This window comes from Prionailurus bengalensis, chromosome B3 (genome assembly GCF_016509475.1).
Source record: "Prionailurus bengalensis isolate Pbe53 chromosome B3, Fcat_Pben_1.1_paternal_pri, whole genome shotgun sequence".
Lineage (NCBI taxonomy): Eukaryota > Metazoa > Chordata > Mammalia > Carnivora > Felidae > Prionailurus > Prionailurus bengalensis.
In genome coordinates, this window is record NC_057355.1 from 75,290,494 (window position 1) to 75,297,849 (window position 7,356).

At 45.1% G+C, this 7,356-nt stretch overlaps 1 pseudogene; it reads right to left on the reverse strand.

The window, feature by feature from the left end:
* Positions 1-5,706: 5,706 nt before the first annotated feature.
* LOC122467931 lies at positions 5,707-6,135 on the reverse strand (annotated as a pseudogene).
* Between the last annotated feature and the right edge of the window lie 1,221 nt (positions 6,136-7,356).

The window sequence follows — 7,356 nt, forward strand, 5'->3', positions numbered from 1 at the left end:
GAGGGAGACACAGAATCTGAAGCAGGCTCCAGGCTCTGAGCTGTCAGCACAGAGCCTGATGTGGGGCTCAAATTCATGAACCATGAGATCGTGACCTGAGCTGAAGTTGGACCCTTAACCGACTGAGCCACCCAGGCGCCCCAGAGGGATCTTTGAAGAATACAAATTATAACTTGTTACTGCCATACCCCAAACCCTCCAGCACCCTGGTTTCTACACAGCCACTAGGTTTCTGCATGGCCAAGTGTCAATTGTAGTCTCAGATGGACAGGAAAATCAGTCTCAGATACTCAGACACGTGTAAACCAAACTACATTTACTTATCTAAAAAAATTACAGGAAGGACGTCCTTACACTCTGGGCACATGGCAAATGTATTAGCAACATTTTCCTGGACAGGTGGCAATTGCAAGCTTTTAGACCCCAAAATGCCTCATCAACTGGCCAGCAGTTGCAGAAAGCAAGGTCTGGGTGAGTGGAGGTCACATCAGAGCTTTTGGAAACTCCTCTCCTTCCAGATCTACCCTACAAGGCTGGCAGAGTATCTGATGGTCTAGACTGTGGGCAAGCTCAACCTTATCTGAACCAGGTACATTCAAGGTCATTTAATATACAAGATCACCACAGAGAGCAGTAAGCACCATACATTCAGGCATAAATACAGCCCTCATGTAGAACCCCCAACCCCCCCCCCCCCCCCCACCCCAGCTAACACAGCCTGATACAAGTGACCTCTGAACTTGATGGTGTATAACTAGGGTCTGTTACCCAGGAGCCCCTGGGAGTTATGCTAATTGGCCTTCAACGTGGCTCTAAGTCCTCTCCTGCCGTCCTCCATCATGCTCCAAATAAAACTCAAAGTCCTGAAAATGGCTTCAAGATGCAAGATGGTCTGGCCTCTGATGAACTTGTCTCTCCTGCTGGTCACACTGGCTTCTTACTTGTCCTAGGACATCCCAAGCTCATTTCTGTCTGAGAACATGTCCTTTCTTGTATCATCCGTCTGACTGCATGCTCTTTTTCTAATTCCTCTGATAACTATAATTTCATTGGGGTACCTATCCAAATCCCCCTCACTCCTTAGTGAGGATGTTTTACCATCCAATCTAAAATAGCGTCTGCTCCAGTTCACATCACTTTATATTGCCTTTTAATATTTTTTAAAAACAAGTTCATTTATTTGAGTACTGTCTACATCCAATGTGGGGCTTGAACCCATGACCCCGAGATCAAGAGTCTCATGATATTCCTACTGAGCCAGCCAGGTGCCTCTTCTTTTAATATCTTCATAATACTGAACACTTCTTGCCTTTATGTCATATATTTATTTGTTTAATCTTTAATCCTGTCTGTCCTGCCAGGATACAAACTTCATGAGGGCAAACACTTTGACTGCATTTGTCCCTGCTGTATTCCCATTAACACAACAGCATAGGTGGGGAACAGCATAGACAGGGTTCAATAAATATTTGTAGAATGAATCACTTAATGCATGAGTGAATGAATCAGACACACAATAAATAAGCTAGGGGAGTGATAAGGAGAGTGTTTTGGTGAAGATAATTATGATAACAACATGAAGAAACGTATTATTATTTTACAGACAACAAAACTGAGGCCTAGAAAGTTTGTGTGCCAAAGCCACACATTTAAGACTCTCCATGCTGCTTCTGATATGCTAAAGCAGTGGTTTCTGAAATGGGGGTATTTGTATCCCAGAGGAGGGAAACTTGGGAGGGGGAGTATGGCAGAAAAATTAAAATGTCAATTTCTGCTCTTTTACCAACATATGTGATTTTAATTTCGATTTTATGTAGGTTTTATAATGTATTCAGTTATATCATGTACCACTAGTTCATATTTTATTGCTAAATAAATATTTACAGATGTGGCATGTTTGCTCCAAAAATGTTTGGAGGCCACTTAAGTAGACTACTGTGCGTTTCTCATAAGTTCTGAGCAAGATGGGGGCACTGTGTGCCCACAGTGGCGAGGAACATGGAATCCGTGGAGGTGGAGGGATGTTAACCGCTGACACCTTCAGCTTGAGTTTGTGGGTGGGGGTAACACGTAGCTTCCGTTTTCCCAGGTGCCCCAGGTGCCAGGGAGGCACGCCCACTCGCTATCCCCACAGCCAATAGGGGACTGAATTAGTTTCTGAACAGTACTGGACACATAACCAATGGAGGCTAAAGCCTTTAAGGAAGTGCTTCTCCAAATTCTGGAGAGGGCCAGGCTGGGAACTACTTCCTAGTTCTTCCCTCCTACACTTAACCTTTCGCTCGCATGCGCACACAGATTACATAGACACACACTCCCACACTTCCAGAATGTGAGAGATTAAAGAAATTATCTAGCCCAATATTTTCATTCTGTAGATTAGAGATGGGAAACACAGCTCGTTTGTGGCAGGACCAGGACTAGGTCCTCCTGATCTGACTTCTGGCTCCCGGGCTTCCTATCCTTCCATGGAAGCCTCGCTTATGGCCATTTTCTTATTGGGTAGCTTTTACCCAGAAGGCTGGTCCCATTCTCGCAATACTGGGTCTTTGCAATATTGGAACTCTTGGGACCATCAATAAGCAGGGTCCCCCGGGTGCATTGCCCACTTTCCCTTCATTTCAGTATGATGTGATCCTCAGACGATGAGGCCTGCGAAATAGGTCCCTGAAGCACTGAATGGCTCTGTCGCCTTTATTTCCATACCTTTGCAGTTAGTTCTCTTGGCCCAGCCCTCCAGGCAGCAGCTCTCCCCGCCTTACAGAGCAGGAACCCAAGCAAGTACTGGAAGCTTAATTGATCTGGATGTTTGGAATCAAACTTCATTAGCTCAAATTACTTCAGTTTGCCTAATTTGTTTCTCTATGTGAGCTCTGATAAGCTTGGTTTAACATCTTCTAAACTGTGGTGTTTATCATCATCAATGCCTACTCAAATTACCCCTGCAGAGCAATGGACCAGGAGAAAAATGGTTTACAAGGTGTAGCTATTTTGTATTTTTATACAAGTGCACAGAATGCGGAGCCCAAGTTGGTGGATTAGCGCATTTATTTCCCTAGGACAACTCTACTTTTTAAAAAATAGAATGCAGCCAGAAAGATCCCTTCCGTCATTAATATTCAAGTATAATTTGTGTAAGTGTTTCAAGTCCCATAAACTTTGAGATTTTTTTTTTTCTATTTAGAGATAGGGACAAATCCATCATTCTTGTTTTTCTTCAAATCCGTTAGAGACTTTTGACTGACCTGTGTGTTTACATGTTTGCAAATATGCATATTGTGCTTGAGGACAAATTATCCATCTGAAAAGAGGTGTGTCTCCCTCGGACTATTGATTCATGCTAAGTGCAGAGAAACTTTTAGCACTATGGAAATTCATACTGAGTCTCTGGAAGGAACTATAGCAATGGTTGCTTCCAAGATAAGGTCCTGAGAGGGAGATTTCCTTCTATAATACCCATTTATAGGTGTTTTATTGCATGTATTATCTTTCCCCCAAATTAAAAGCAAAAATACTTGTCAGTAACAATAACCCCAAATAATGAGTTTCCCACAATATGAAGGCCTGTAAACTGTGCTACATATATAGCTTCTAATTTTAGGTAAATCCAAATACCTTAATTCCAGCGCTTGATACGGTAGCCAGGTCGGTGTTTCAGACTTGTGACAACTATCTGTCCATTGGTTACCACTTTAACATGGAAATTACATGTGAGACAGCATGGCCGACACTGAGAATATGGAGACCTATGTTAACATCATCAAACTTACCTCAATAATCTTGTGTCCTTCTCCTAGAATCTGGAACATCCAAATGTTGTCATTCATTGCAAATGCTGCTGGAGTGATGGGCTCACAGATTAATAAGAAAAGCCTGTGTTTTAGCCTGTCCAGGTACCTCTCTGCACGGACGAAAATCAGCTCATTTCCCGTATTTCTTTGCACTCCATAGGTGTATCCACTTACACTAGAAATGGAAAATTCAGACGATAAAACATATACTCCAGAGCCTCGGTGCTATACACACCAAGATAAGAAGTTCGGATAATCAGGCAAAATTGTCTTCCTTATTTTTCAAGTGGTCCAAATAATTGTACCAATTCCCAACTTCGCTTCTATACCAAGTATCCCTCGACTGACCCCACCGGGTACAAATAATGTCGAGTGTGAATGTGGTCACATCAATATGCATATTGCAGTTTAGCTCAATCGATAGTCCTCCCCAGTGGGATCTGAAACATCTGTGTCTCTGCCCCCTTGAAAGGTTCCACCCACATCTCCGGTCTTAAGGAGCCTCTGAGGGGTCAGAGTTCACTCAAGAACCAATCCAGGAAACAGCACGGGCTGCCCGGTGTGATGTCTGAGCTGCTTGCCACTCCTCTGGGCCCCTCTGTGCTCATTCACTTCCCAGCCTCCGTCCGGGACCTCCCCCAGGCTGTCACACGTACCCCTGGAGCTGTCCACCTGGCTCAGGAAACTCTGCCTGTCCCGTGCTTGGGTCCTTGCTGCTGTATTGCATTGTCAGTAGAGGGGGAAACAGCCACCCTCTTGCTTGGGTTTGGCTCTCTGGCCAGGGTCCCACAGCAAAGCGGCATGGGCCCAGAGCTGCCACAGTGCTTTTACTTTGTTAAAAAAGAGCTTTATCGAGACATAATTCATGTACCATATGGTTCGCCCATTTAAAATGTGCAATTCTTTTTTTTTTTTGCTTTGTTACATTATTAATTTTTTATTTTTTAATTATTATTATTTGTTTATTTGAGAGAGAGGGAGAGAGTGTGTGCACATGCACAAGAGTGGGAGGGGGCAGAGGGAGAGAATCCTAAGCCGGCTCCACATTCAGCATGGAGCCTGATGCAGGGCTTGATCCCATGACCCTGGGATCATGACCTGAGCTGAAACCAAGAGTCGGATGCTTAACTGACTGAGCCACCTGGGCGCCCCATAGTCTTACTCATTTTTAAAAATGTAATAATCCATCATATTGGTAATACTTAATATACTAAACCGTATTTCTGATATTAGGATCATTAGGTAGATTCCCAGGTTTTGCTACTTAAATCACCCTGCAAAGACAATTTTTCAGGTGCCCGGCTAGAAAATGTTCTTGTTCAAAACAGTCAATAAAAATGGGGAGGAGAGGCAGGCACCCTGATCCACTCCTGACACCCTGGCCATGAAGGGGGAGAAAGAACAGTTGCAGGAAACAAGTCCAGCACTAAAAGGAGTCTGGCTTCCAGAGCTCTTCTTGGTGGGGACTCTGAGCTGCTGTCACTTCTGAACTCAGATTGTCAAACTGATGGAGAGAGCGGTAAGCAGCACTTCAGGTACTTCCGAGCAGAGCAGTAGACGTTGTCTGAATCCTGCACACATCTGTCGTGACACATTTCCCTGCAATCACCGAAATGGCTCTTGGCTGAGGCTCCTGGGTGGCTCAGTTGGTTAAGCATCTGTTTGGCTCAGGTCATGATCTCTCCACCTGTGAGTTTGAGCCCCATGTCAGGCTCTGTGCTGACAGCTTGGGGCCTGGAGGCTGCTTCAAGTTCTGTGTCTCCCTCTCTTTCTGCCCCTTCCCTGCTCACGTTCTGTCTCTCTCTCAAAATAATAAACATTAAAAAAATAAAACAAAATAAGTGGCTCTTGGCTTAGTAGAGTCCTGGCACCCCTCCTTCCTAGTAAGCAGGATGTTTGGTGAGGACTACTCAGGCCCGTGTCTTCTGTAAACATTCTTCTCTCTTCAAGTTTGATAGTTTCCTCTTTATTTGCCAATCAGCAGCTAGTTCTCATCCATGTTGTCTGTAGATTTTTCACAATGGTGATAGGTACACAGTTAACAATGTATAGAGCCTGTCTGGTGCATCTGCTTTCTCTTTATGGACAACTGCACATGAGTAAGGTATGGAACATTCCTTATTCCTTTGGCCCAGACAGCTTTGTTGAGCCTTGTGTCAATGTGCACATCTGGACTTCCCATCTCCTTTATGGCAAGTTTCTGGATCTCTTTCAATGCATGAGGGCCATGGTTCTTGAAACCCACCCCATGGACGTGCTTGTGAATGTTGATAGTGAATTCTCTGGTCACTACCTCGCTGATGGGAGAATAGCCCTTCTCACCACCCTTCCTTGTGGGAGCCATTCTGCTGGGCCCAGGTTGGAAAGCTCACTTCAACAATTAAAAAAAAAATTTTTTTTTAATGTGTACTTATTTTTGAGAGAGTGAGCGTGAGTGAGGAAGGGGCAGAGAGAGAAGGAGACACAGAATCTGAAGCAGGCTCCAGGCTCTGAGCTGTCAGCACAGAGCCCGACGTGGGGCTCAAACTCACGAGCTCTGAGATCATGACCTGAGCTGAAGTCAGATGTGTAACTGACTGAGCCACCCGGGTGCCCCTGGGGAAATCTTTTAAAAACATTTTTACACAGACTGGCCTGATGGCTTTCACTGAAGTGAGAAACAGTCAATTATTCATTCAACTAGTTAGGAGATGGTTACTAGTGGTGCTGGTTGGGGCCCTCCAAGAATTGGGCACTGAGATGGATGAAATGAGAAAGACTTATTAGGGATATGCCTGAGGGGAAGGTGAGAGGGGACCAGAGGAGACTGTGAGAGTCATTCTGAGGCACAGGTCTCGTGCCAGTGGGGGAGGGGAAGGGAAAGTTGGGTGGAGGCATCCTAGATCCCTGTGCAGTTGAAGGAAGTCTGGCAAGGCTGTTGGGAGTCCTCAGTCAAAGTCAGCTGTCAGAGGAGCCCGTATCTCCCTGGAACAGACCTGCCTCAGTGTCCCTGCTCTGCTTTGCCTTTGGCCAGGAGAAGCCCAGGGCAGGTGTGGCCTCTGCACAACACAGTGAAGGGCTGAAGGCAGAGCTCTGAGAGGCACAGTTCTAGTGAAATGATCAAGTGGGTTTCACATTTAGAATGATTCTTGGGAGATTTTGAAAAAAAATTTTTTTTAAGTTTATTTATTTTGAGAGAGAGAGCACATGTGCACATGAGCTGGGGAGGGACAGAGAGAGAGAGAGGGAGAGAGAGAATCCCAAGCAGGTTCAACGTTTTCAGTGTAGAGCATAATGTGGGGCTCGAACTCAGGAACCGTGAGATCATGACCTGAGCTGAAGTCGGACGCTTAACTGACTAAGCCACCCAGGTGCCCCTGGGGAGATTTGTGAAAAAGAAATTCTGCTAGGAAGATCTTTTGCCATTTCCTGTTAGAAGTCTTCCTCCCTATTGGATGTTTACGCTGGAGAACACTGACTTATCACACAGCTGGGTGGCAACTCCTCATCTTCTAAGATGCCTGGGGTCTGGGGGCAGCTGTGTGTGAACCCCCTGGATCAGAATGGAAGGTTGTAACTCCACCAA